Source organism: Lepus europaeus, chromosome 1, assembly GCF_033115175.1.
Source record: "Lepus europaeus isolate LE1 chromosome 1, mLepTim1.pri, whole genome shotgun sequence".
In the NCBI taxonomy this organism is placed as follows: domain Eukaryota; kingdom Metazoa; phylum Chordata; class Mammalia; order Lagomorpha; family Leporidae; genus Lepus; species Lepus europaeus.
The window spans coordinates 179,612,731-179,631,838 of NC_084827.1; the positions used below are offsets into that span (position 1 = coordinate 179,612,731).

General features: G+C 61.5%; 1 protein-coding gene across 5 annotated transcripts in view; it reads left to right on the plus strand.

Annotated features, from left to right (window-relative positions):
• AGAP1 (ArfGAP with GTPase domain, ankyrin repeat and PH domain 1) overlaps window positions 1-19,108 on the plus strand; it is a 527,161-nt gene that overhangs the window by 132,866 nt on the left and 375,187 nt on the right. Inside the window, exon 1 of one of the 5 annotated variants that reach the window (XM_062193817.1) lies at window positions 7,349-7,420. The exons of the other annotated variants lie outside the window; for them this stretch is intronic. The gene's annotated coding sequence lies outside the window, so the exon portion shown is untranslated. Of the gene's footprint in view, window positions 1-7,348; window positions 7,421-19,108 lie in introns of those variants that run through there. 5 annotated transcript variants of the gene reach the window in all.

The window sequence follows — 19,108 nt, forward strand, 5'->3', positions numbered from 1 at the left end:
CAAGACTTGCTTCTCACTGGCCAGCTTGGGTGGCCAGGGCTTGGCTTCTGCTTCAGTGTCCTCGGCTGGTGGAAGACAGAAGACCGGGCCTGAGTCTTCCCTGTCCCCGTGCCCGGGGCGGACCAAGCTCTCACGTTCACAGTGAAGCCGCGGGTGCAGGCAGGAGCAGTGCGGAGGGACGACCCGTGGTGGTGCCGCCTGGCTGGGGCCTCTGGCGAGCCGGTAACTCAGCCGAGGGCCTGCTTGGAGTCCAGGGCTTTGTACACCTGGTCCACGATGGCTGCCACTGGCCCCGCCACTGGACTGGTGAGCAGCAGCCTCCACAAAGGTCACCTGGGATATCTCCTACTGAAAATCAAGGCAGCGTTGCTTTAGATGGAGGTGTTGTGTTTTTGTTTTTTTTTTTTTAATTAGGCAGAGTTAGAGAAAGATCTTCCTTCCGTTGGTTCACCCCCACAAATGGCCACCACGGCTGGTGCGCTGCACTGATCTGAAGCCAGGAGCCAGGTGCAGGGGCCCAAGCACCTAGGCCATCCTCCACTGCCTTCGCAGGCCACAGCAGAGAGCTGGACTGGAAGAGGAGCCACCAGGACTAGAACCGGCACCCATATGGGATGCCGGTGCCGCAGGCGGAGAATTAACCGAGAGAGCCACGGCGCTGGCCCCATAGATGGAGGCTTTTTCTTTAAACCCTTGCAGCGTTGAGTCAGGTCTCTGGCATTGGCTCCTTTGCCGCCATTGGAATGGATGCGTTTCCTGTCACAGGAGGCGGTGGCTTCACTGTAACACCTGCTCGTCTCTGGGGGAGATTCCTGAAAACGATCGTGTCTGCTTTTGTGGGGAGACCTCGTGGGGCTTCTCAGGAGTGTGTGCAGACGGGAAGGAGTGGTCGGATCAGAGAAGTGGGGGAGACTGGAGGACGGGGTCTTAGCATTGCTGTGGAGCAGAGCTGCTCCTTTCCAGGGTGCACTGGTGATGCCTGGGGCCACTCCTTTAGATTTATTTATTTCTCTGAAAGGCGAGTTGCAGAGAGAGAGAGAGAAGCTATCAATCTTCAAGGTGCGGAGAGAGAGAGAGAGTGAGGGAGAGAGAAGCTATCAGTATTCCATCCATTGGTTCACTCCCCAAATGGCCGCAATGGCCAGGGCTGGGCGAGGCCAAAGCAAGGAGCCAGCAGCTTCCTCTGAGTCTCTCACATGAGTGCAGGGGCCCAAGCACTTGGGCCATCCTCTGCTGCTTTCCCAGGAGCATTAGCAGGGAGCTGGATTGGAAGCAGAGCAGCTGGGACTTGAACCGGTGCCCATATGGGATGCCGGCACTGCAGGGGACAGTTTTACCTGCTAAGCCACAGCGCCGGCCCCCTGAGATTATTTTTGAGGTCGTGGCTGGCAGGTGCTGCGGGCCCCGACTGTGCGCTGGAGAACTTCCCAGAACAGAGAACTGTGCAGCCCGAAATGAGGCATCCTGCTCTAGACTAAGGCTAAACACCACCTCCCTTTCTGCAGGCTCTTCCGAGAGTTTTAGCCAAAAAATGATTGTTCTCTGCCTTCTCTTACCTGCCTGTGCCTTACCACACGTCACCCCCTCTTCTGGGTGTCGGTCGCTTTGACACTTGTTGGTCCCTGAGTGCTGCCCCTGCATAGACTGATCTGGGTATGGCTGATGCTGCACACCTGCCCGGAACACTGAAGCCCCCCAGCCACGAGGGTTGATGTTCCGGCCCCACCTGGCAGGTGCAGCCCCCTGCAGGTGAGGTGCCCCCTGCTGGTGTGCTTGAGTGTGTCCTGGAGGATTCCTTGGGAAGCCCACTGTTGGCAGGTTACTGAGCTGGACTCAGGTACCCCAGGGCAGGGGTGGGCTGGGAGGGGGTCACCACTCCCGTTCCTCCAGGGCCTTCCGCTGACCACACCGCCTAGGTCCACAAATACCTCTGAAAGGAAGTGGACTCTCTCTCTCTCTCTCTCGCTCTCTTTTTTAAAGATTCATTTCATTTTGAAAGGCAAAATTACAGAGAGGCAGAAGCAGAGGCAGGTTGGGGGAGAGGTCTTCCGTCCGCTGCTTCACTCCCCAGATGGCCGCAACAGCCAGAGCTGTGCCGATCCAAAGCCAGGAGCCGGGAGCTTCTTCTGCATCTCCCACGTGGGTGCAGGGGCCCAAGGACTTGGGCCATCTTCTACAGCATTCCCATGCCATAGCAGAGAGCTGGATCGGAAGTGGAGAAGCTGGGACTCGAACCGCTGCCCATATGGGATGCCAGCACTGCAGGTGGCGGCTTTATCTGCTATACTGCAGTGCAGGCCCCAGAACCCTTACTCTTAAGGTGGGGCCACGTTCAGTTCTGATGAGTAGCTGGCCCCCAACCTGTCCTCACTGTTCCGTGGCCACACATGGGGTTGTCCATGGAAAAGACGCTGTGGAGCCTGTGGGGAAAGTGGGGAACAGATGCCGCCAGCTTCCCCGGCCTGGTGCCAGGTGGTGGCTCTTTGGTGGCTCTTGTCTTTGGTCCTCCAGGAGAGCTGTGGGCTGCTTCCTGCTGGGTCAGAGCCTCCCTCCCTAGGGGCGGGGCAGACGAGGGTCAGGTTAAAGGGGAAGAATGGGGTTGCTCACGTGTCCCCCTGGAATGTCCAAAGCAGGGGACGAGGGCATGGCGGCTGCCCCGGAAGCGCAGCGTCACGATGCTTCGCGTTGGGAATCCACGCCAAGCAAGGCAGCGAAACGTGCGTGTCTGCTGTTCCCATGCAGCTTTGAGGCAGGTGGCTGCCAGGAACGGGCTGCAAATGACCTCTCGGGGGATTTTTTTCTTGGCTGCTGGGGTGGGTGTGCAGAGGCCAGGGCAGCATTGCCAGCCTCCAGGGGTCTGCTAAGACGTGTGAGCGTGGTTCTTGGCTGTCAGGCTGTGCCGTGTGGGAAGCCAGCGGCGTAGCAGATGGCGCTGCTGCCGACCATCGCCAGAGGTTTCCTTCAAGAGGCTCTGGGCGCTGGTGCTGCTGGCGAGAGTGACCTCTGGGGAAGGCTGATCTGCAGGTGGGAGGGGGGCGGGCGGGGCTGGTGGGACTGTGGCCCTGCCGGCCTTCGTCTTAGGCAGCAGGAGTCCTCTCCTCCCGGGACGTGGGCACTGCCTGGCTGCTGGGGGTTTGGATACAGACACCAAATCCGCGCTATTTATTTATTTATTTTTTTTAGCCAAAATGGTGATAGATTCTATGGTGTGGGAATACTCAAGACACGATGGTCGCCGTGGGATTTGTTTAAAAAGCCTGAGCCACGTGGACACGGAGCAGCGTCAGGGCTCTGCTGTTCCGGAGCAGGGCAGGTCTGGCTTTGTGGAGGGGATTTAGGTCGGGAGTGACAGGAGCTTGCGAGTCTCCTTGACATCGGGCGAGCCCATATCCGGGGCGGCGGGGAGCCGCGCTGGCAGGTGGCCACGCTCTGAGATGCTCAGGCCCGATGTGGGGTCGTTATGATGGGTGTGGAAAGTCAGGGCTTCCTCCTGGGGCAGGGCAGCCGGAACAGTGACCACAGGCTGGCTGGCCAGGCTGAGAGATTCCCTGGAAGACTCCCTGTCATCTGTGGATCAAATGGATTCTTCTACTCCAGCAGCCTGCATCCAGGCAGGGCACGGTGTAAAACGTGGGCTGGATTCTAGACAGAGGTGGGGTGGCCGGGAGACAGGGAGGGTGCCCTGCGGAGCTCTGCAGGACCGCCCCTTCCCGCTCCCTCCGCGATGCCCGTGTCTCAGTCGCACGGTCGTGGACCAGGTGCCCCCGTCCTGAAGTGCAGCACAGTGTTGGAAAGCTGCCGGGGCTTCTTGCACACAGTGGGACGGTGTGGGTTCCGGTGCCACCTCTGCCTCCGGCAGAGCTGTCTGGCCACACTGCCGAGTGTCTGTTTCTCATCTTGCGTATCCAGAAGACCTTTGAGTGCTGTACAGCTGTGGCTGCGAAATGTTCGACTCCTGCCAGGTCTTCGTGGTACTCTTGGGTGAGATGGAACGCTGGGCACCGGGGCCCTCTCTGGGGTGGCTCGTCCCCTTTCAGTCGTTATGGTAACAGCACCCAGCCTTGGAGGACTGGCACCCCGCCTTGTCACTGTGCAGCCTTGCAGTAGGTCCTGAGTGTATATTGAACGAATAAACGAACCAGTGGGAGAATGAGGAAATCAGTGAGCGCCTGCTCGGGGCACCATGTCCAGGTGGCATGGACCACTGACGGGTGTCACTTCAGGAGGGCTCACACGTCTGCTCGCTCTAACATCCAGAAAGCGGGGTGCTTCCCACGGCAAAAGACACAGCATCGGAAGGCAGGCGTGGGCCGTGCGCCCTGGGGAGGGGCCGCCCTCTCTGAGGCTTAGCATCCCCCTGACAGGATGGCCTCTAGAAATGTTCCAAGGCCTGTGCTGTGGCGTAGCAGGTCACACCTCTGCCTGCAGTGCCGGCATCCCATATGGGCGCAGGTTCGAGTCCTGGCCGCTCCACTTCTGATCCAGCTCCCTGCTGATGGCCTGGGATAGCAGCAGAGGATGGTCCAGTGCTTGGGCCCCTGCACCCACGTGAGACACCCTGAGGAAGCTCCTGGCTTCGGATCCCCTCAGTTCTGGCCATTGCTGCCACTTGGGGGGTGAACCGGCAGGTAGAAGATCTCTCTCTGCCTCTCTCTAACTCTGCCTTTCAAATAAATAAATAAATCTTTAAAAAAAAGTCAATAAAATGCATCTCAATTAAAAACCAAGCAAACCACCCAGCAGTCTTTCTGGTTTATTTTATTAAGTCTGAATATGTAATTTCACCTGGGTAACATTCCAGATTTGCTAGACTCTAACTTCCTTCAGAAGAGAGCCTACCTGCTTACCTTTCTGTTGTTTTCAGCGTCAGGAACAGAGGTGGGAGCCCCCGAGTGTTTGCTAACACAGTAGAGGGGGGACACTGGCACTTGGTCTTTGCCTGCACATCGCTAGCCCGAGCCAAGGCACTGCTTCGGCCACCTGTGCCTCCGTGAACTTCGGCAGTCCCGGGCCTGGAGAAGCATCTGGTTTGACTGATGGACTTCGTATTTGTCATACTTCTCTTCTGAAATGCATACACATGTCAGGACAGCGTGGGGAACGGCCGTGTTGACCAGGCACGTGTGACGGGCATCCGCCCTGCATCCGATGTTCCCTGGGCCCAGTGTCTCAGAGACAAGAGGCAGCAAGTGGGCGGATTTGATGGACAGGAAGCTCAACTTTTGAAGTAATAGCAGCTGGGGCTGGGGCTGGGGGGCCACAGCAGGCTAAGCCTCTGCTTGGGACGCCGGCATCCCATGACGGAGTGTCAGTTCCAGTCCCGGCTGCTCCACTTCCACCCAGCTCCCTGCTAATGGCCCAACTGCTTGGGCCCCCTGCCACCGCGTGGAAGACCTGGATGGAGTTCCCCGCTCCTGGTTGTTGCAGCAAATGGAGGGTCTGTCTCTGTCCGAGATGAATGATATAGACCAGTGCCCAGCGCCAAGTGTTATACACCACACGGCCCTCCCTGCGGTGGTCAGAGTTCAGCAGCTCTTGTCTGCCTCCCCACTGTGCAGGTGGACATCCTACGTGGCCCCACCCGGCCGGGACAGGCAGGCCCTTCCTCCTGCCCCTCCCCACACACTGGGTCTCCTCCTCCTCCCTGGTTCTTGTCTTCCTGGGAGCCGGTATGAAAGATAACCTTTGTACTCCAACAAGTCATTTATTTGGTTGCGTAGCGTGGTCTGCAGAGCTGCGTGCTGAGAGCTCCGCCCTGAGCCCACAGCAGGAGAGCGGCCCCTCCTTTGTCCTGTGCCCAGCCCTGGGTTGCGCGGCCCCTTAGGACGGGGCCGGCGCCGCGAAGCTCCGGTCCGCGCTTCCGCGATCCAGCCCGGCGCTTGGGCACGCCGCGCTCGCCGCCGCCGCCGCGCTCCCGAGCTCTGCCGGCCGGGCTGGGCGCGCGGTCCGCGGCCCCCGCACGTCGGCCCCCGCCCCGCCCCGGCGCGCATTTCCATTTTAAACCGCCGCCCGCCCGCCCCTCGACCGCGGCCGGCGCAGCTGCCCGCGCGGCCCGGGCCCGGGAGTCGCCGAACGGAGCAGAAGAGGCCCAGAGATGGCCCGGAGACGCGAGCGGGCCCCCGCGCCATAGACAATGAAGCCGCGGGCGCCGCCGCCCGCCCCGGGCCCTGCGCGTCGCGGCCGCACCTGCCGGCGAGGCCGTAGCCGCGCCTGACCGCCCGCCCGCCCGCCCGCCTCCGCGCCCCGCCGGCTCATGCTCAGCGCCCCGGGCCCGGACCCCCGCACTCGGGTCGCGCTGCGCACGGGCCGGCGGGCGCCGGGGGCGCCGTACCCGCAGCCTGAGCGCGGCCGCCGCTGCGCGGGGGGGGCGTGGGCCCCGCTCCCGGCCCTGCCGCCGGCTCCAGCGCCTCTCCCGGGGGACCCTCCTGCCGACCGCCCATCCCTGCCCGCGAGCGCTCTGGCTGCCGCAGGGCCCCGGCGGGCGGCGCGGTGGCCGCGGCCCGGGCGCCATGTACCTGCTGGACAGCAGCGGCGAGCCCGCGTCGCCGCCCGCGGACGCGATGCCTCGCGGGACGCCCCCCAGGAAGACGGTCTACCGCATCTCCGTGACCATGGTCAGCAAGGAGCAGCTGGCCGCGGCCGGCCCCGACCCGCGCCCTGCTCGGCGGCCCCGGCCCCCGCGCTCCCCGGGCGCGCCTGGGCGGCTGGTGGAGGAGGCCGAGGAGGTGGCGGACGCTGAGGGCTCCGAGGACCGCGGCGCCGCGCGCCTGGGACTCGCGCACTTTCCGGACCCGCAGCACCGGGCAGCTGGAGCTGGGGCGGCTCCGGCCGTGCGCTCGCGGCCCGGACCCGGTGCACCCGGCCGACGGCCCTCCGGCTGCGGAGGAGGGTCCCAGCAGCCCCGACCTGGAGGGGGCCCGGGCCGCGCCCCTGCGGCGGAGCCTCAGTTTCAGGCACTGGAGCGGCCCGGAGGAGAGCCCGCCCCTGGGCGTCGGGAGGCGCCGCAGCAGCTCCGGGAGCCTGAGCTGGGATGCGGGCGCCGAGGCCGCGGCCGGGGCCGCCGCGCAGCCCGGCGTCGGAGAAGCGCAACACCCTGGACGTGGGCGAGGTGCTCAGCAAGAGCGATGCGCTCTCGGACGCGGAGCGCTGGGAGCGCAGCAAGGAGCAAGAACCGCACGCTGGACAACAGCGACCTGCAGCGGCTGGAGCGCGCGCGGGCCGCCGCCGGCGGCCGGCCCCGGCGCGGCCTCGGAGCGCCGGCTGCTGCGCTTCTTCAGCGGCATCTTCGCGCGCAGGGACGGCGCGCCCGGCCCCCGGGGCGGCGCCGCGCGCCCGCGGGGTTATTTCAGCAGCCTGCGGCGGGCCCCTGCCGACGTGCACTCGTCCAGCGCCGAGAGCATCGGCGGGTCCCCGCGCAGAGGTGGGCAGCTGGGCCCTGGGCGCGGGGGAAGTGGCGGGGACGGACCCGGTCCCGCTCTGGCGCGGAGCAGCCGTGGGCCCTGCCTTGCCGGGTCAGGAGCCCCGTGTAGACTGACACACTGCGGTTTTTCCCTAGCAGTCTTGCAGCATTCTGGAAGTGAATGAGTGCCGCTGCGGCTGTGTGTGTGTGTGTGTGTGTGTAGTCTTCGGGGGTCTGACCTGGACAAGGATCCTCTTGTCCAGCTCAGCCTTCTCCCTGAGCAGGCGGGGAGCCGGCTACCTGCAGCGCCTCTGGTACCTGTGGCCTCCAGGGAGCCGCGCGTGGCTTGCGAAGCCTGGGGCGCAGGTGCAGCTGCCTGGCAGGAGAAATCAGCATTGTGCCCCCGCCCCCCCCCCCCGCAGTCTGGTCTCCCTGTCAGTGCCCCCCCCCCCCCCCCCGCAGTCTGGTCTCCCTGTCAGTGCTACCATCTGTGAGTGCTGTGGGCTCAGCTGATCGGGCGGTTCTCACCTGCTGAGAGTTCCTGGCAGGGGTAGGGCAGGAGGGGGAGGTGGGGGGTCTTTCTCGATGCCAGCAGGTGTCTTGATGGAGAGCAGGCTTCGCCCTCCCCATCCTCCTGGGCAGGGTCCTGTTTCCCAGCTGGACGCCCTGGCCAGCACCTCAGGTCTCTGATGGGACTTCCGGGGAGTACCTCTTGCAGGAGTCGGTAACCTGCTAGCATTTGGGGGCCAGAGGCTGGAAAACTCAGATCCCGGCTGTGGTACTCTGAAGGGGTGTGGCTGGCTGGTTGCACCCTGCTCACGTGGGCTGGGCATATGCCTTGGCATCCCCTTATCGTTAATCATGTCCCTCAGCCTAATGACCAAAGCCCACTGCTGGCAGAGAAAAGGTAGCTGGTAGGCTGCAAGCGTGGCTTTTTTTTTTTTTTTTTTAATTATTCACGTTTGTATCCACTGGGCCACTCCCCCAGATACCCACAACCCCTGGGCCTGGGCCAGACACGCCAGGCCAAAGCCTGGAACTCAGGCCAGGTTTCCCACGTGAATGGCAGGAGCCCAACAACTCCAGCCTTCACCTCCGCCTCCCGGGGCCTGGCAGGAAGCTGAGTCAGGAGCCAGAGCGGGGCATGGAACCCAGGCACTCTGAGATAGGATGCAGGAATCCTGCCTGGGCCTCGGCCCCTGGGCTGGATGCCCACCCGTGGAGCGTGGCCTTTGCAGTAGCAGCTGTCAGCTTGGGCTTGGTCACTCCTGGAGAAGTGGCTGTCGCAGGTTAGCTGCCCGCCCTAGGGAATCAGCACAAAGGGATCCCCAGGGTCGCTTGGGTACACTGTAGACGGAATGGCCCTGTTTTCTTAGCTTCTGGTGACCCTCAGGGGTCAGAGGATGCCGGAGGTGTGGCAGGTGCTGTCTCAGTGGGGGGAGTGTGGCCTGCCATCCCTGCCTGGTTTGAACCTGCCTGGGGGCATTTCCTGTCTGACAGCAGCTGCTGTCCCACCCCTCCCTGCGTCCTCTTACATATTAGGAAAGGGTGGGGGTTCTGGTTTGTGCTCCCCTGCCACTGTCTTGGTTGGGTTCTGAAATCTCACCTCTGAAAGTCTCAGCCCTCCCTCTAATAGCAGGCCTGCAGCTTTGTTCTTGTGGACTTCAGAACACATGGTAATTAGCGGCCTGGGTTCCAGACAGTCTCCCTCGGGGCGGGGTGGGGGTGGGGGTGCACAGACACGGTTGGTGCCTATTGATACAAGCCAGAAGCCTTTGAGGTCTGAGTGTTTCCTCTGTCCAATGGGCTGGTAGATGGAGAACAGTGGAGGTGTGAAGCCTGTTGGGATGTTTCCCTGTAAGGCAGTGGTAGTAATAATTATAGTAAGCTCGCGATGGCTCGTCCCTGGTGGCCTGGTGGCCAGTCCTTCTGGGGTGGAATTACTTTGGCCTGAGATGTAATGACACTGCTAGGGTTGTGGGTTGCGTTGGAAAAACCGATTTTAATGAACTCGTTAAAGCACACAGGTGAGAACTCTGGGCCATGCTTTGTTCTGAAGCTCTAAGTACCTGTGTTGTTTTTTTTTTCCCCCTTTTTTAAAGTTGTACTTTTTCATCTGGATGAATTTTTTTTTTTTTTTTGCATTTGGCTAAAATGTATGAATAACCATTGTTTGCGAGACGTGGGCAAGGCCAGTATCTGCTCCAGATAAACGGACCAAGCCCCCTCGGCTTTCAGGGCCTCTTGTGTTTTATTAGCCTTCTCGATTTTTATTAGAGTTCCCAGCTTTTATATATTTCCCATGGCATAAATTACTCAGAGGTTCGGTGCTCTTTAAGTGGGGTTTGAATTTAGGTGACGTCTCCACCTTAGGGTAACCCTGAGGACAGCGCGGCCCAAGCTGCATCTCCCTGTGAATGTCCGTGAGCGCAGGGCTGCAGGCCAGGTGGGTTTCTGGAAGGCAGAGTGGAGGGTGTTAGTGAACGCACCTGGGAGGTCAGGCTGAGCCAGTGTTTCCCGGCGAGGTCCGCGGCACTCACGCTCAGCAGGTACCAGCGCAGGTCCGGTTTGGCCGTCCGAAGAGTTGGCCAGACTTTTATGCATGGAAGATCCATGCTCGGGCCTCCTGGGCTGCACAGGTGGAGACCGCAGCCCCTCACCTGGCCCACATCACAGGCACATCACCAGCCAGCTTTCTTTACATCCTAAAACCTGGGGATCGGGAAGGCGAAGGAGCTGGGAGGTGACACCGGGCAGGGCGGGGTTTCCTCTGTGAGAACCTCCCTCCCTCCAGCAGCAGCTGGCAACATTTTGTGTTGGCTCGAGGACAAGTACCTTCAAAGCCTCAAGCAGAACATCCTCCTGGTTCCTTAGCTAAGTGCTTAGCTGGGGGGCAGGGCCGTCTTGTTTTGAAGTCCACAGCTCCCACATAGGTGTCCCTGTGTGGTCATGCCATGTCCTTCGGGCATTTGGGACGCCGGGATGACAGAGCTCCTCTGCGTTCGCTCTTGCCCCGTTCGTCTTCCTGGTGTGGGCCAGTCGTTGGGGGTGGGGGGCGGGTGGCAGGCCAGCGCACGGCTCTCGGCGGGGCAGAAAGACCCCTCAGAGCCAGGGCGGTGTTTCCTGGCACACAGCACGAGGGCAGAGGTTGTTGACACAAAGATAACTTAATACAAGCGAAGATCAAATTACCAGTGATTGATGACATGTAGGCTGTCCCGTCCAGGTGCTGGCGCCCCGCGTGCCCGTGGACGCGGGAGAGGCCGGCCTGCTCTCCCTCCCCGGAGCCAGCCCCCAGCCTGCAGCCCCCAACGCGAGTCCCTCAGGGTGCGCTCTTGCTGTCTGTGAAGATTGAGTACAGCAATAAAGTGATCCATTGATAGCTCTCACCGAGGTGAGCTTTTCAAACGAGTAATTTGCAGCCGATTTGTGCCAGCGCGCGTTATGAGTGGCTTTGTGCCTTAATTTTGGATTTCCTCGATGCGTAGCACTCGGTTAGCCGAGGGTGAGAGACGCAACCAATAAAAAAAAGCAAGCTCTCGGCCCAGAAAGCAGGCAGCAGCAAGGAAGCGGAATCCACTGACTTAAACGCCTTCACACATTCTTATTTTTAGTCTTGGCTGGCTGAGCGAGGCGGGCCCTGTGTGTGTCGAGAAGCTGCGAACTCAGAACTCACTGGAGGCATCTTGAACCGATTCCCCGCCCAGCCTTGCGTTGCTAGCGTTGAATATTCCTGGACAGGGTGCCCTTGTTTCTTTCCCATGCAAGCCGCTCTCGCGGGGACCGGGCAGCCACGCTGGGGGTGCGTGGAGGAGCTGCCTGGAGGGCCAGCCAGGAACTGTCTTCAACAGCCGCCGGACGCTGGCCTGGGTCTCGCTGTGTGGAGCCCACGTCCGAGAACAGGATGCCCGTTAGCGTCTCCCTCTGTGACCGCCCGGGCTGGGGGGGTCTTGTGCTTTGGAAAGATCATGGAGAAACGGATTTAAGAGAGATGTTTATTGTGGCGCAGGAAAGAAACGGGAGCAGAAGTCCGTGTGCGGGTTGTTTGGGCGGATGTGTCCTCTGCACACCTGGGGAGCGCCAGTCTTGTCCCGCAGGTGCCTGCCGCCCGGCCCACTGGTGCCGCAGAGACTTGCTTGCGCAGGTCGCAAGTGTCTTGTGTTTGGAAACCGGAGCCCCGCCCTGTAGCTCTGGCAGTGCCCTTGTTTCTTTCTTAAGTCTTCACTCACTGAGTCCCGTCTGCACTTGCTAGGCAGCAGAGCGCTCCAGCTAGGCCCAGCAGGGTTTCTGTCGTCCCAGGTCCTCAGCCTGCTGGGGAGATGGCGGAGCTCCAGGAGCCCTGCTAGTGGAGAGTTCACACCTCTGCCGTCCGCCTGTGACCGCACAGGCGCCTCCTTGGAGCGCTTGTCCCACCATGCAGTCCTGTCACCTCTGATAGGGAGCTGGTCCAGGGCGGGAAGTGCGTGTTTTCCCTTTCTGTTCTGTAGAGCTGAGGCTGCTGGGTGTGGCACACGGGCTCCTGGTACATGCGGGAGGAATCCTGGGAGAATCGGGGAACTGGAAGAGGAGGGAGGAGGTGTCCTTGAGCAAGGGAAGGGCGCTGTGAGCTAGGTGCTGCGGGGTGGGTAGGAGTTCACCGATGGCGCAGGTTAGTTGGGATCGCTGTGGTGAACGCCAGAGAGCTCACTGCTTTTCCGCAGACCCGTATGGCCAGCGCCAGCACCAAGCACAGATGAGGCTGCACCCGTTCTGAGGGTGGGCGTTGTTTCTGCTGGGAATCCCCTTGAGGCCGGTAGCTGTTTTCCCCTGTCCTGATCTGAGACAGTTGTGTGAGCCAGGAGAAAGGGGAGCCGTCTCGGGATGGAGCCGAGCGCGCACAGCTGCAGCGCTGTCTCCCGGTGATTAAGAGCAGAATTGGTATTAGGGTCAACAGATTAGCAAAAAGAGGGGAGATTACTGTCTCCTCATTATTTTGAAGGAAGGACCATCTGCCCCCGGTCTTCCTGGTGCGGCTTTGTTCGCCTTCCCTCGTTTGTGGGTGGCGGCCTCGGGCTTCTGCCCCTCTGGACGTGGTTTCCATGGCCTCATGATGCCTGTGCTCCCCCCACCTCCTGTGAGCTGTAGGCACGCGCGTGGAGAGCCCGCACGCATGGGGCTGGAGGTGGTTCCGGGGTGGTCTCGGCTCTTTGTTTTCCCCCAGCCTCTCCTGATTTCCGTCTTTGCAGTTGGGTTCCGGTGCTGGCATCCCTGGCCGGTCTCCAGGCTCAGGAGATGGGGAGACCGCCCTGCCCCTCATGTGGCCCCAGGGTGCGCCAGGCAGGGGCTGGGGAAGGGATCCTGCGGGCTTTTCCCCGCGGGACAAATGAGGATGGTTTGACAAGGCCCGCACTGGCGGGCGGAAGGCAGGGGAAACCGACACCGTGGTTTGTTGGCTGAGTCCGAGGGCGCCTGTGCTGGTTCCTTGGCTCGGCCGGCAGGTCGGCTCCCTGCATCCCGTGTGCTGCCTGCGGGGACCAGTGGGACGCAGGTTCGCAGAGTGCACGCTGCTTTGTTGGGGACCCTCGTCAAAGCCAGTGTTGTGTTCCCTTTTGTCCTCGTGCCTATGGTTGCAAAGGCCCCTTTGAGCCGGTCTGCTGACCATCAGACAGTTGAGAGTCACCCGTAGACAATGCCTCCAGCCTCCTGCCCTCTCCTTCCACGAGAGCCCAGTGACCTCAGACTTCACGTCCGTGGCTGGGGGTGGAGGAGGGGCATCGGTTGCTTTGCTGCTTTTGTGTCCCATTTAGCTCTTCAAAGAAAAGATTTTGGTTTGATGCTTTCCTGCTTCCTTAGAGGTGGGCCCAGCCGCCCAGGGGCCAGCGGCCCTGCCACGTACGGTGCTGGGGCTCGGGTGGCCGCCTCCTGGCTGCGGGAGCCGATCCCTCCTGGGCTTACGAGCAGATTGCCTGTTTTGCTTTTCCTGGTCCATTTCTTGTCTCACGGAAGAGCCTGGAGGCCGAGTTGACTGATCCCTGGGGGATTAGGGAGACTGTGCTCTGGGGTTGGAGAGGCAGCAGGAAGAGGGCGCGGTCCTCACACTGATGAGCGAAGCCGGCGGGAAAGGAGTTCTGACTCTGAGGAAGCTGCCCCACTTTTGGGGGGTCCCACTTTGGGGCACATGGCCTCCGAGGCCGGGGAGTGCTGGAGGAGGGAGCGGTGTGCTTCGTCTGGGACCGGGCTGTGAGCGGTGGGGCTCTGGCGGCCCCATCTGTCTTGGTTTGCGAGGTCTGAGTCCTCGGGGATCTCGGGTGTTGATGATTTTCGTACCTGGCTTTCCGGGAGGAAGAAGTGTTGGGTTGATGGCCCTGGTTCCGGCACCTGCTCCTTCCCTCCGCCTCCTGCCCCCAGGTGGCACTTCTGCTGGGCTCTGACCACCCTCCGCCAGCCCCCAGGGGTGCGGAAGCCCTTGGAGTTTTTGGCGTCCTGGTGGTGGGTGAGGGCTCAACCTGACCTGTGCCTGCTCTGCTTCCACCCTCGCCTGCCTCGTTGCTGGGTTCAGGTGCGTGAGTTACACAGCGATGGTGACGAGAGAGGAAGGATGTCCTGTTTATTTCTGCGGAGGAAGGCCGGTGTCTGGGCTCGGTGCTGTGAGTCTTGTCCAGCTGCAGCACCGCAGGGGTCCGGTGACCACCCCGAGCCCTGTCACGTCTTTGTTCAATGGCTGCTGCACCACTCACCAGGGCTGCTGGCCGTGACGGCGAGTTGGGCACCGCGCAGCCCAGCGTCTGGTCCCTGCCGGCTTTTGTTTGCCTGGACAGCGGGTACCTGCCGGGACTCTGAGAAGCACCTTTGCCGAGGTGTGTTCCTATGCCCCAAAGCTGCACGGGCAGGGTTTGGATTCCACTGCTTCCTCCTGGACTTCCCCCTGACCCAGTCGCACTGCTGAAGTCCCTGACAGTTCCTCCTCTTGTCTCCGTGGCCCCCCAGCCCCCCGCTCCCTTCTCTGTGTGACGTTGCTCTGCCGTGTGTGCATCCGGGTCCCTCCGGCGCCCAGCCAGGCCGGTGTGGGTCAGAGAGCTGGGCTGCCTGCTGCGTCCTCACCGTTCCCTGCTGGCGTTTGCTCCCGGCGGGAGGGCGGCCAGGGAAGGGAAGCCCTGGTCGGATTTGAGTGGGTGATGGACACTCCTTGTAGGGCATGACCTGGCAGTCTCCAGAGCGCACCAAGCGCCAGTGCAACACACTGCGGCTAGCTCAGCCAAGTTGCCCGTGGTGAGGGTCCTCTTTGGACCTTGGGGTTTTCTGCCGCGCTGGGGCAGGCAGCGGCCTGGGGCTGGGGCTGTCGGCTGCGCCACAGCTCTGCAGCTGAGCCACGGAAGGTGAGGATGTGAGCGGTTGTCCATCCTCAGTGCCAGCCAGGAGCCCCGGCGAGGGGTGTGTTAGAGTCACCATGAGGGACCAGATACCGGGCGTCTTGGTGGTAGGGGAGCTACTGCAGATGAGGGTCATTGGACGCAGAGGAGATCGGCAGGATCGGTGTTGGCCGTGGAAAGGGACTCAGGAAGAAACCGTGTGCCCGTGGGCTTCGGACAGTGTTGGACCTGAGCGGGGGGGGGGGGGGGGAGGCTGGGTGGGCCCTGGGCAGGATTCAGGGCCAGGGCCCAGGGCCCAGGGCTGCCTCTGCGAGCTGTGTTCTGGGCAGGACTCAGGGCCCAGGGCCCAGGGCCACCTCTGCGGGCTGTATCCGGAAGGGCCCTCCAGCCTGTCTGTTGGTACCTGACTTGGGTAACTTGCTGTATGACCCACCCTTGCACCCCCAGCCTCTGTTCCCTCGCTCACTGTGAGCCCATGGGAGGGGCCCCCGGCAGCCTCTGGAAAGCCGTGTGGGGCGGCATTGTGGGCGGGGGCTGGCGTCTCCCATCCCTTCACCTTTGGGGAGGAGCGAGCACCACCCCTCATGGCGGATGCCACCATACACAGTGTGCCCAGGTGGGTGTTTGGGGCTGGGCTCACCGGCCGACAGCTCTGGGCAGTGCCTGGTCTTCAGGCCTCACGGGCACAGTGAGTGGCCTTTGGGAGGGGCGTGGCTCCCAGAGCTCAGCTCAGGACCCACCCCACCCCGCCCCTGGGCACCCCCTGTCTGTACAGACATCCCCCTCCATACACGTGGGCAGCGGGACGCTGGGGCTGAGCCCGGGGAGGTGACCCATCCTGCATGCGGCCAGCTGTGGCTCTCTCATAACACTGGCCGTGCCTTCCGCGTGCCTTCCAGGTAGAGGGAGCTACTGCAAGCCTGGTGCTTGTGGCCCGCACTCATTTTTATTGTATACCTTCTGTTCCCTTCTCCGCACACAGCAGGTGCCTGGACACCTGCAGGGCCACCAGGATGGAGCTTGTGTTTCCAAAGACTTTGTTAAAATTTGAAGACGCCAACCCGTTCTTCAATGGCCTCCAGCTCCCCAGGCAAGAAGAGCGTGCAGTCCGATAAGAGCCCGAGGGTTGTAACATACTCACGTAATTCTCACCTCTGCCATTGGCACTGACCCGGCCTTCTGCATTAGCACGCCCTTAGACGTCCGGTGCTCATTCCCTGGTAAGAGTCGGTCGCCATCGAGCCGGGCGAGAATCGCGGCACTGGTGAATTGTATTGCTTCCACGTGCGTGTGCTCGGAGCCGCGTCCTGCGAGGGGCTGCTTTGGTGTGCGTGCTCCACGCTGCGACGCTGGCGGCTGTCCTCTGTTGCAGCTCCTCCCCGCGAGCTGCTGTGCTCTGTTCCCGTTCTGGAGGCCTCGTAGCGCCTGTTGGCTGAGGACAAGGCCCCTTGGGAGGTGCGTGGCCTCGAGCAGGTTGTTTCCCGTTGTGTGCCTCAGTTTCCCTACCTGGCTGTTAATAGCGCCTGGCCGCCCTGGGCAGGTGGTGCGGGGACTCTGTGTGTTGAGGGGGGGTGTGCATGAGACTTCGGGTGGGAACCAGCTGCCCTGTGTGCCCCCTGCCACCCCGGTTCCTGATTCCACTTGTGAGTCCTCCCCCCACCCAGCAAGAGGCGGTGCCTGGCCCGGGAGGACACTGCTGCCCTGGCCAGCTTGGAAGGCCAGCGTCTGTGTGCAGGGGAAACCAGGCTCTCCTGGACAGTTCTTTTTAGGCAGAATGGGTAAAATAAGATCCCTAGGAAAAAAGTAACTATTTTGGTGACCTTTTTCCCCAAAAAATGTCCTTGTCTTCTCCCCCCAAAAATTGAAAAAAATTATTAAAATTTAGTGTTTATCATGTATTTAGTGTTTATAAATTATACAAATACAAAAAACTTTCGGATTATAAGCTCTGCTTAGAATTTTTTGCAGTCCTTTGTCCAATGGACGTTTCTGAGATGTGTCAGTAACTTGGGGTGCGGGTGTGGAAGCCGCTCAGTGAGAGGCGTTTGCTGGAGGCTCCGGGCCGCCTGGCTGTGCGGGGAGCACATGGCATTCCCTTAAGGCCGCCGCCGAGCCCATGTCCATCCTGGCCCGGGGGAGAGGAGTCCTGGGGTTTGCCCTCTGGAGTGAGCAGACTCATCACCCAGGAAAGCCTCCCTCGCGCGCGTTAGTCACGGGAGCTCTGCTCCTCCACGGCGTCCAGGTGCGAGGCTGGCGGCTCCGGCTGCCCAGGCGCGGTCCCCCCTGCAGCCCCGTCTGCTGTGCCCGTCTGTCCGGCTCTGAGCGCGGCTCCCTGTGAGACTTTGCTGAGTCTGTTCGCACGTTTGTTTCTCCCGAGGCCCAGGTGGGGAGCTGTTGGAGGGAGAGTCGCACACAGCCTCTGTGTTGTAGCGCAGGCTCTGTTCCCTTTGGGTTCTGTGTCGGGAAGACTGAGGACTGGTCCCTGTCATTCATTCCTTCATGCCACAGGGCTCAGTGGGGGGTGGGGGGCCTGTGACTGTGACGTCGCCATCTGTCAGATCCTGTTCTGATCTGTTGGGGGCGACTGTTTGGGGATTATCTTTTTTTTTTTTTTTAAAGATTTGTTTTATTTATTTGAAAGGCAGAGTTAGAAGGAGAGATAGAAGGAGATCTTCTATTTGGTAGTTTGCTCCCCAGTTGGCCTCAATGGCCAGTGCTGGGCAAGGTTGAAGCCAAGAGGTTCATCCTAGTCTCCCACATGGGTACAGGGACCCGACACGTGGACCGTCCTCAGCTGCTTTCCAGGCGCGTTAGCAGGGAACTGGACCGGAAGCACAGCGGCTGGGCTTGGGATGCCTGCACTTAACCTGCTGTACCACAGTGCCGCCCTAGTGATTTTTTTTTTAAAAAGATGTATTTATTTATTTGTAAACCGAAGTTACAGAGCGGGACACATACACACAGAGCTGTCTTTCATCCACTGGTTCACTCCCCAAATGGCCACAATAGCCAGATCTGGGCTAGGCCAGGAACCTGGAACTCTATCCAGGTCTCCCACGTGGGTGCAGGGGTCCAAGCACCTGGGCTGTCTTCCACTGCTGTCCCAGGTACATTAGCAGGGAGCGGGATCAGACATGGAGCAGCCGGGACTCGAACCGGTACCCAGGTGGCAGCTTCCCCCCTGTGCCACAGCCCCGGCTCCAGGTGTGACCGCTGTGACCATCATGCAGCTCTGCCTCCAGAGACCTCTGGGGCGCGAGCGCTGGGGCTGGCCGGTCCTCCCCGTGGTGGTGGGACCCGGCCGTCTCGCCTTGGAATGTTGGCCCACGCTTCCCCGCCGCTCTGCCCTGCTTCCCCGGGATCCCTCCCTCCCTCGTGGCCGCTCCTCGATGGATGCCCGCAGTGCGCGCGCTGTTTCTCCGGGGGCACTCGCGCTCCTGCTTGTCTCTGCGCCTGCTCCAGCTTCCTCCTGCGTTCCAGCGGCTCCCAGAGGGGTTGCAGCGTTCTCCGTAACTGCCCGGGAGGGGACACTCTGGAAACGGGACGCTGGAGGATTTAGCGTTCGATCCTGAAACACCGACCTGTGGTGGTGCCGTGCCCGAGGTGCATAGGGGGTTGTGGGGCGCCGCGGAAGGCTGCCGTGAGGCATTGCTCGGGAGATGGAGTTGGCCGGGGGTCTGGGGCAGCGTCACTCATTCTGTATTGCGAGTTCTTTGCTTCCCAGAGTTCACGTTCTAATGCCGCCTGTCTTATATCCTGGGGATTAAAGCCGTGCGCCTGCTCAGTGACCCAACTCGGATGTCACTCCTGATGGATGCAAGTTTCACCTCCACGTTCTGGTGGGGAGGGAGGAGCCCAGGGCGACCCTCTCCTGACTCACTTTCTGCTCTTACCCGTCCATCCTGAGGGCTCTTGGCTGGAGGGGAGCACAGTTTCCCTAGGCCTGTCTGATGCCCAGCCCAGAGAGCGTTACTCCCGGGGGAAGCACCTCAGCGATTCTCTGGGGTGACTGTCATGGGTGCTCGGGAGTCACGGCAGCAGGGATGGAGAGGGGACTCCACGTCCACATGGCCCTGGCCACGCCATGGTGGGGCTGGCGCGAGCTTGCCACCCTTCTACTCTCCAGCACGGTCCTGGGCACTGTCAGTACCGGGCAGACATTTGCTAGTGGGCTGGTCATGTTTCCGCAGGGCCACAGGACCTAACGTTTGGGGATGGCAAAGAGAGAGGCTTGGCCAAGCAGGCTGTGTGGGTAAGCGGCCGGGCGTTCGTAAGCCAGAGGGGGAGGCAGGCAGCCAGGAGGCTGGGGTCTTGTCCCATCCAGGTCTGGTCTGGCCCTCTGCGCCCTGCCCGTTCATTG